The sequence below is a fragment of the Poecile atricapillus genome, chromosome 11 (assembly GCF_030490865.1).
Source record: "Poecile atricapillus isolate bPoeAtr1 chromosome 11, bPoeAtr1.hap1, whole genome shotgun sequence".
NCBI lineage: Eukaryota > Metazoa > Chordata > Aves > Passeriformes > Paridae > Poecile > Poecile atricapillus.
Genome location: NC_081259.1, coordinates 18324535 through 18330626, shown reverse-complemented (window position 1 = coordinate 18330626; position 6092 = coordinate 18324535).

Genomic DNA, 6092 nt, shown 5'->3' with positions numbered 1-6092 from the left:
GACTCTGGGAGGCTTTTCTCTCTGTCTGTCCCCAGCAGGCCTCTCTCCTTGCCCATTTTAGGGACTGATGAAGGAAGAGGGAGCGCAGAGCTTTAGCCTTCAGGGTGGAGCTCGATCTCTACTGTCCCCATCATGTCACGGGCAACAGGTGGACTGAACACATCCATTCCTCTCCCACCTGCCAGGACCATCTCCAACCCACCAGAACCACCTCCAACTCACTGGGACAATCCCCAAATCACCATGATTACCTCCAACCCACCAACAGGCATCCCTGGCTTTACTTCATGTTCTCTGTCCTCAGGTTTGCTTTGCTCACGGGGCCACTGGGAATGAACCACCCTTTGCCAGGGGAACATCAGGCTTGGATGAGGGCAGCAAGTACAGCTTGAGCAAGGAAATGGTTCCAAGCAACCTGAGTATCCTCCCCCTCAAGGATGCTCAGGATCCACTCCACAGGCAGGGGGCTGGTGGGAAAATATCCAAGACAAACCTGTCCACAGCAAGGACAGAGGAAAACTTCCACTGCTTTTTAAATTATTATTAAATTTCCCCCCTCCAACACGGAAATCACAACCTCTGCTTGAAACTTCCTGTGTTATCCAGAGGAACATCCCCAAGTCCTGCCGCAGGCAGCTTTGGCCGCCCCCCTCACCGAGCCCCGAGCCCTGTGCCCCACATCTGGCCAGCACATTTCCCATCCCTCAGCCAGGGATTTGTTTTTCCCTTTCCCAGCCAACATCTGGCTGAGCGGCAGAGGGGCAGAGGCGGTGTGGAGCGGTGTCTTTGCCCTCTGGGCAGGGCTGGTTCTGCACAAGGGACCCTTGTCCTTGCCCCCACAAGGCAGCTTCAAGCCCAGGGAGCCAATGCCAACGCCAGCTCCATTTCCAGGCAGTAGGGGCTGCCCCTGCCCTTTGGTGAGTGCCCTTTGGTGAGGCTTGCGGGGACTTTGAGGAGGGAAAAAGAAGAAGAGAAATTAAATTCTTTCCTTCCCCTGCTATCCTGGGGCCAGTGTTTGAGGCAGCCACAGTTCCCATCCCTTCTGGCTGCTCCTCTCCTCCTCTCGGTGCTGGCTGACCCGCCGGCCTCCGGACACATTTATTTATCCGATCCCAGCTTTATTTAGGATATGTTTCCAGGGCAGCCGGTACAGAGGGAGGTGTGGAGGGCTGCCGAGGGGGTCTGCAGCTGCAGCCCTGCACCCAGAGCCCTGCCATGCCTGCGGGGCAGCCTGCAGCATGCGCACCTCTCGGCCACCCCATCTGCACGGGAACCCCACCTAAACCCTGTGTGGGCTGCCCAAGCTGGGAGCCCTTTCCATGGGAGAGCCCTTTCCTTGGACAGCTGTGGGGCTGTTTTCTTGGCATGGGCAAAGCCATCCCTGGCAACTGTTTTTCCCTGGAATGCCAACATTCACCTGCAGGGAAAAGGCTCCCTGTGCACCCTTCAATAAAGCAGAGCTCAGCTCCTCTACTTTGCCTTTTCCCCCCAAAACTGCTGCACCCCGGCTGGGCTTTGTGCCAGACTCAGGCTCCCCTCTGCCATCCCACCACCAGCACAGTGAGGATGTGAGGGGCTGCAGCTGGGGAAGCAACTCTATCTGAGGGAAGCGTGCTTGGAGCGCACCGCGAGCGCCTGGAAGGAATATCCCATCCGGCGCTGGCAGGAGAGAGAACATTCATGAATGCTGCTGGGATTTAGCTGCTCAGCATCTGCCTTCTCATGTGCTGGAGGGATTATAAAAGGAAAAGAAACAAAGCCCTTGGATCTGACCTGGCTGAAGCAGTGCCCTGGCCGTCTGCAGCCTTGGCCATGCACCCATTTCCCCGGGAGCAAGGTGGGTTCCCTCTGTGTGCTCAGGGCAAAAGCCAATGTGAACCTTGTGTCTGTGGTTTGAAACAGCTGGCCAGATGTGCTGGGCTCACCCAGGGGAGTACAGGGGGATGTCACAGGGTTTGTTTGGTGTTTCTGCCTGCCTGCCCTGTCTCGGGATGGACTCAAGGAGGAAGAGGATGCTGCAGGGCGTTGGGGGTGCTGTAGGCAGCCAGGGATGCTGCAGGGAAGTTGGGAAGGCTGCCTGCCTCTGTTAGATGGGAGAAGCACAATCAGAAGCCTTTTTCGTCTCTGTAACCACCAACAAACCAGACTTTGTTTGTGGTGCTGTTAATTTAAGGAGACAAACATTTGGGCTGGAGGTGCTAATTGTCCTGACAAGCTGCACTGGGCTCTCACCACACCCCCCACGCTGCCTTTAAATTCAGGTGCCTTCAGCTCTTGCTACAGCTGTGCCGTGGTGCTGAGCAGATGCTAGGCCTGGGCAGAGGGTCTTACCCAGTTTGGGGGAGTCCCTTGCCCTCAGAGGATTGGGGTGAGGATGTGTCCCCAGCAAGAATGAATAAACCTCTCCTCTCTGTTCGCTTGGTGCTACTTTGCAGTGTTGCCACCTGGGTAACCTCACAGGCAGCTTCTGTACAGGGATGGGGTCTTAGATCCCTGAAAAGTCACTTGCTGGGGTTTTGGAGCTGTGCTGGACAATGGGACAACCCCTCTGGACCAGCCCCACAGCACTGCTGCTGCTCCCCCAGACCCTGCAAGGGGTTTGATGTGAGATGGGCTTTATTTACACCTCTGGGGGTTTGGAGGGCTGTGACTGTACTTCCCTGTGACTAATGCCTTGTGCTCTTCCTTGAGCACAGAACACATCACTCCCCAGCATTAGTTTTAAAAGGGAAATCAATACAGCCCATTTATTTTCAGCCTGGATTTAGGATGCTTTGGAAGAGGAACTGAGCTGTGATTTGGAGGCAGCAGACTCACCATCTTCTCCAGAGCTTGTCAGACAGAGGATCCAGCTTTTAGCACCAGGTAGATATTGACTGATGTGTTCTCAAGGAACAAATGCCTCCCTGTGTGAGTGGAGAATTCTCTGAGGGCATGGGAAGGGCTTGGAGCACGTGGGAGAGCAGTGGTGAGCTGTGCTGGCTGCTTGGGCTGGTGTTGTGTATCCAGTGAGGTCTCGGGATCTCACTGGGCTGGGGCAGGCCTGGGCTTGGGGACCTCGTGATAGAATTGTTGAGGGTTTTGGGTTGGGAGGGACTTTGAAGGTCACCCAGTTCCTTCCATGGGCAGGGACATCTTCCACTATCCCAGGCTGCTTCAAGCCTTACTCAACCTGGTTTTGAACTTTTTTGTGAGGCAGCCACAGCTTCTCTGGACAGCCTGTGCCAGGGTCTCACCACCCTCACAGGGAGGAATTTCTCTCTCTGATTCCAACCTAACCCTGTCCCGTCAGTTTGAAGCGGTTCCCCCTTGTCCTGTCACTCCATGAGACAAGCACAGTGTCAGCTTGGAGAAACGCTCTTCCTCACCGAGCCAGAGCTACAGCCCATGGAAACCAGCCTGGGGCCACGGCAGGCTCTGGGCAGAGCACTGGGGGCGTTGGGAGCAGGGAGGGAGGTGAGGAAGATGAGGAAGATGTGGTGCTGCTGCTGCTGCTGCAGGAGGAAGTGTGGGGCGGCCCTGCTCGGCTGGGTGCGACACGGAGCGTGTGTTCAGGATGTCTCGGTGTCCCAGGGAATGTCACTGTGGGGACCCTCCTGCAGCGGGCAGGGCTCGGGAGCCCAGGAGATGGCACCAGCGCTCCGCGCTCGCCCGGCCGGGAACGGGAGCGATGGAGGGAGGGAGGGATGGATGATCCCGGAGGGGAGGGATGGATGATCCCGGAGGGGAGGGATGGATGATCCCGGAGGGGAGGGTAGCGATGATCCCGGAGGGGAGGGATGGATGGAGGGATGGATGATCCCGGAGGGGAGGGTAGCGATGTTCCGGCGGGGCTGGGGCGGGCAGGGGCCATGCAGACCCCACTGCCAGCTCGGGCCGTTGTCTCTCCCAGGTCTGGGTGGGGACAGGCTGGGGACTGATCCCCCTGCTCCTGGTTTGGCACTCGTGCTAATTTGGGAGGGTCTTGCCTTGCCGCTATTTGGCCCCTTGTTGTCCATCTCTGGTGTCACTAATCCAGACTGGGAAGGTGTTCAGCAGCTGCTGCCTTCCCAAACACGCATTTGCAGGTGGATCAGAAGCACCAGAAGAGCAGCAACTCGAAGCCCTGATCCTGGAAAGCCCTGGCTGCTGCTTCACCTGTTTCTCGGGGGAAGGTGAAGGTGTCTTCTTTACCTGGGAAAGTGGTGGTTGCTCCAGGTGCACTGACCTGCTCGGGGAAGATGCTTGTACTCCCTCTCTCCATCCCCAGCAAAGCTCACGGTGCCTGAAGCCCCCAAAGCTTTTATTCATTCCCGTCTAATGTGTGGATAAATAAGCAGAGAAGGATGTGATGACACCACCCCCCCTTTCACATTGCTCCAGCTTCCAGTGGTGTGGTTTCCCTCCCAGTCAGGTTTAACCGTGGGATTTCTCTCCTGGCAGAGGAACCCATCTGTCTTGGAGCAGATTAGAAAGATGTCACTTTGCCGGCACAGCCATTTATCACGGCGGCTGGGGAAATTAGCAGGGCCCGAGCAGGGAGGAGGGAAACTGGGCTTGTCCTGGAGCTCTAAGTAGAGGCTGTGGGGAATTCTAGCTGGACTGTTTCTAGCTTGGCATTAGTTTGTCCTGAGAAGAAAACCAGAGCCTTGGATTTCCACCTTCAGGTCCTGATGTGGCAGCGAGCAATAAATTCTATCAAAATTTACAGGGCAGAATAACTGGGCTCTCTCAAGCATTGGGGTTTTATCCAAAAGCTAATATCCTCCTTCCAGTTGTTAATTCCAGGAGCCAGGGTATAAATGAAGCCATAATAACAACAAGGGTGGGACAAACCACATCACCCTGTTGTGGTTTGCAGGGTTACCTGCACCTCTCTCTGGGAGCAGCCCGGGGGACAGCAGTGGACAAGGGCCCTCAGTCACTGTTTGCCAGCTAAAAACATGACAAAACTCAGGACAGGAAATATTTTTTAAAAAAAAAAAATGAGGTTTTGCAGCCACAGTGCTGCAAACAAACGAAGAGTAAAATGCAGATTAGAACAGATAAAAATTCCTTGGCAGTGTCCCCTTTAAGCGTCATATATTTTTATCTTGCTCTGGTTTTATTTGCTGGAAAGAGAAACATAAAGAGAGAAACATTCAATTAAACCTGCTTTTCAGCTGGAGCCCCCAGGCTGTGTCACTGGGGGCTGGAAGATGGATCTCTGCCAGGAATCTCCTCTGCACTGTCCCCATCAGGGAGGGCTCAGGGTGGTGGGACCATGTCCTGCCTGTCTCATCTCCTGGTGCTGTCACACCCAGCTGGTGCCATGGGGCTGTGTTTGCAAGGCAGCACTAATCACCATAGTAACGAGGGACTTATTTCTGGCAGGATTTGTCCCCCTGGCTGCGTGGCAAAGTGGGGCTGTGTCCTCAAGGACACATTGGTGTTATGCCCTCCTCCTCTCTGTGACAGCAGCCTCACCCCACCCATCACCTGCTGCCTTCTTTCCTGGCTCCTCTCCCTGCCCTTTCCTTCTCAGCCCTGCACTGCCCTGGAGCACCTGGACTGGTGCTAGAAGGACCCAAGTCCTGCAGTGAGGAGGCTCCATAAATCCAGGGGTCAAAGCTGGGACTTTTGGGGCAGAAACTGCCTCTTTGGCTGCATGTAGGGACTCTCTGGTGTCCACACTCCACTAACACAAGAGGGAGATGCTTACAGGATGGTTTCTGCTTGGGTCATCGACTTTTCCTTCTGGAGGGTGAAATGTTGGAGTTTCCATGAGCTGTTTCAATCCACAAAGACAAGCAGCAGTTTCTAGATGGCAGGTATGAGGATGGGGGCCAGCTGTGAATCCCAGCATGTGACATTTTCCTGTCAATGCAGTAGCTGTGGAAAGAGTCAGAGAGAAGGTCCTGGGGATAAGCTTCTCCCCAGACCACTCAGGGTTTCTGTGAATGTTCCCTGCCTGAGCAGGCAGAGCTGATTCCCGATAAAAGCTGGCAATGTGGAGGATCCAGGTCATGTGCTGGTGGGAAGGAACAAGCCAGTGAAGGTACAAGGCAGTGGAGAAGATGCTTCCAGAAGTAATCCCCTTGTGGGTACTTGGATTTGTCTTGGTGGCATGGGAA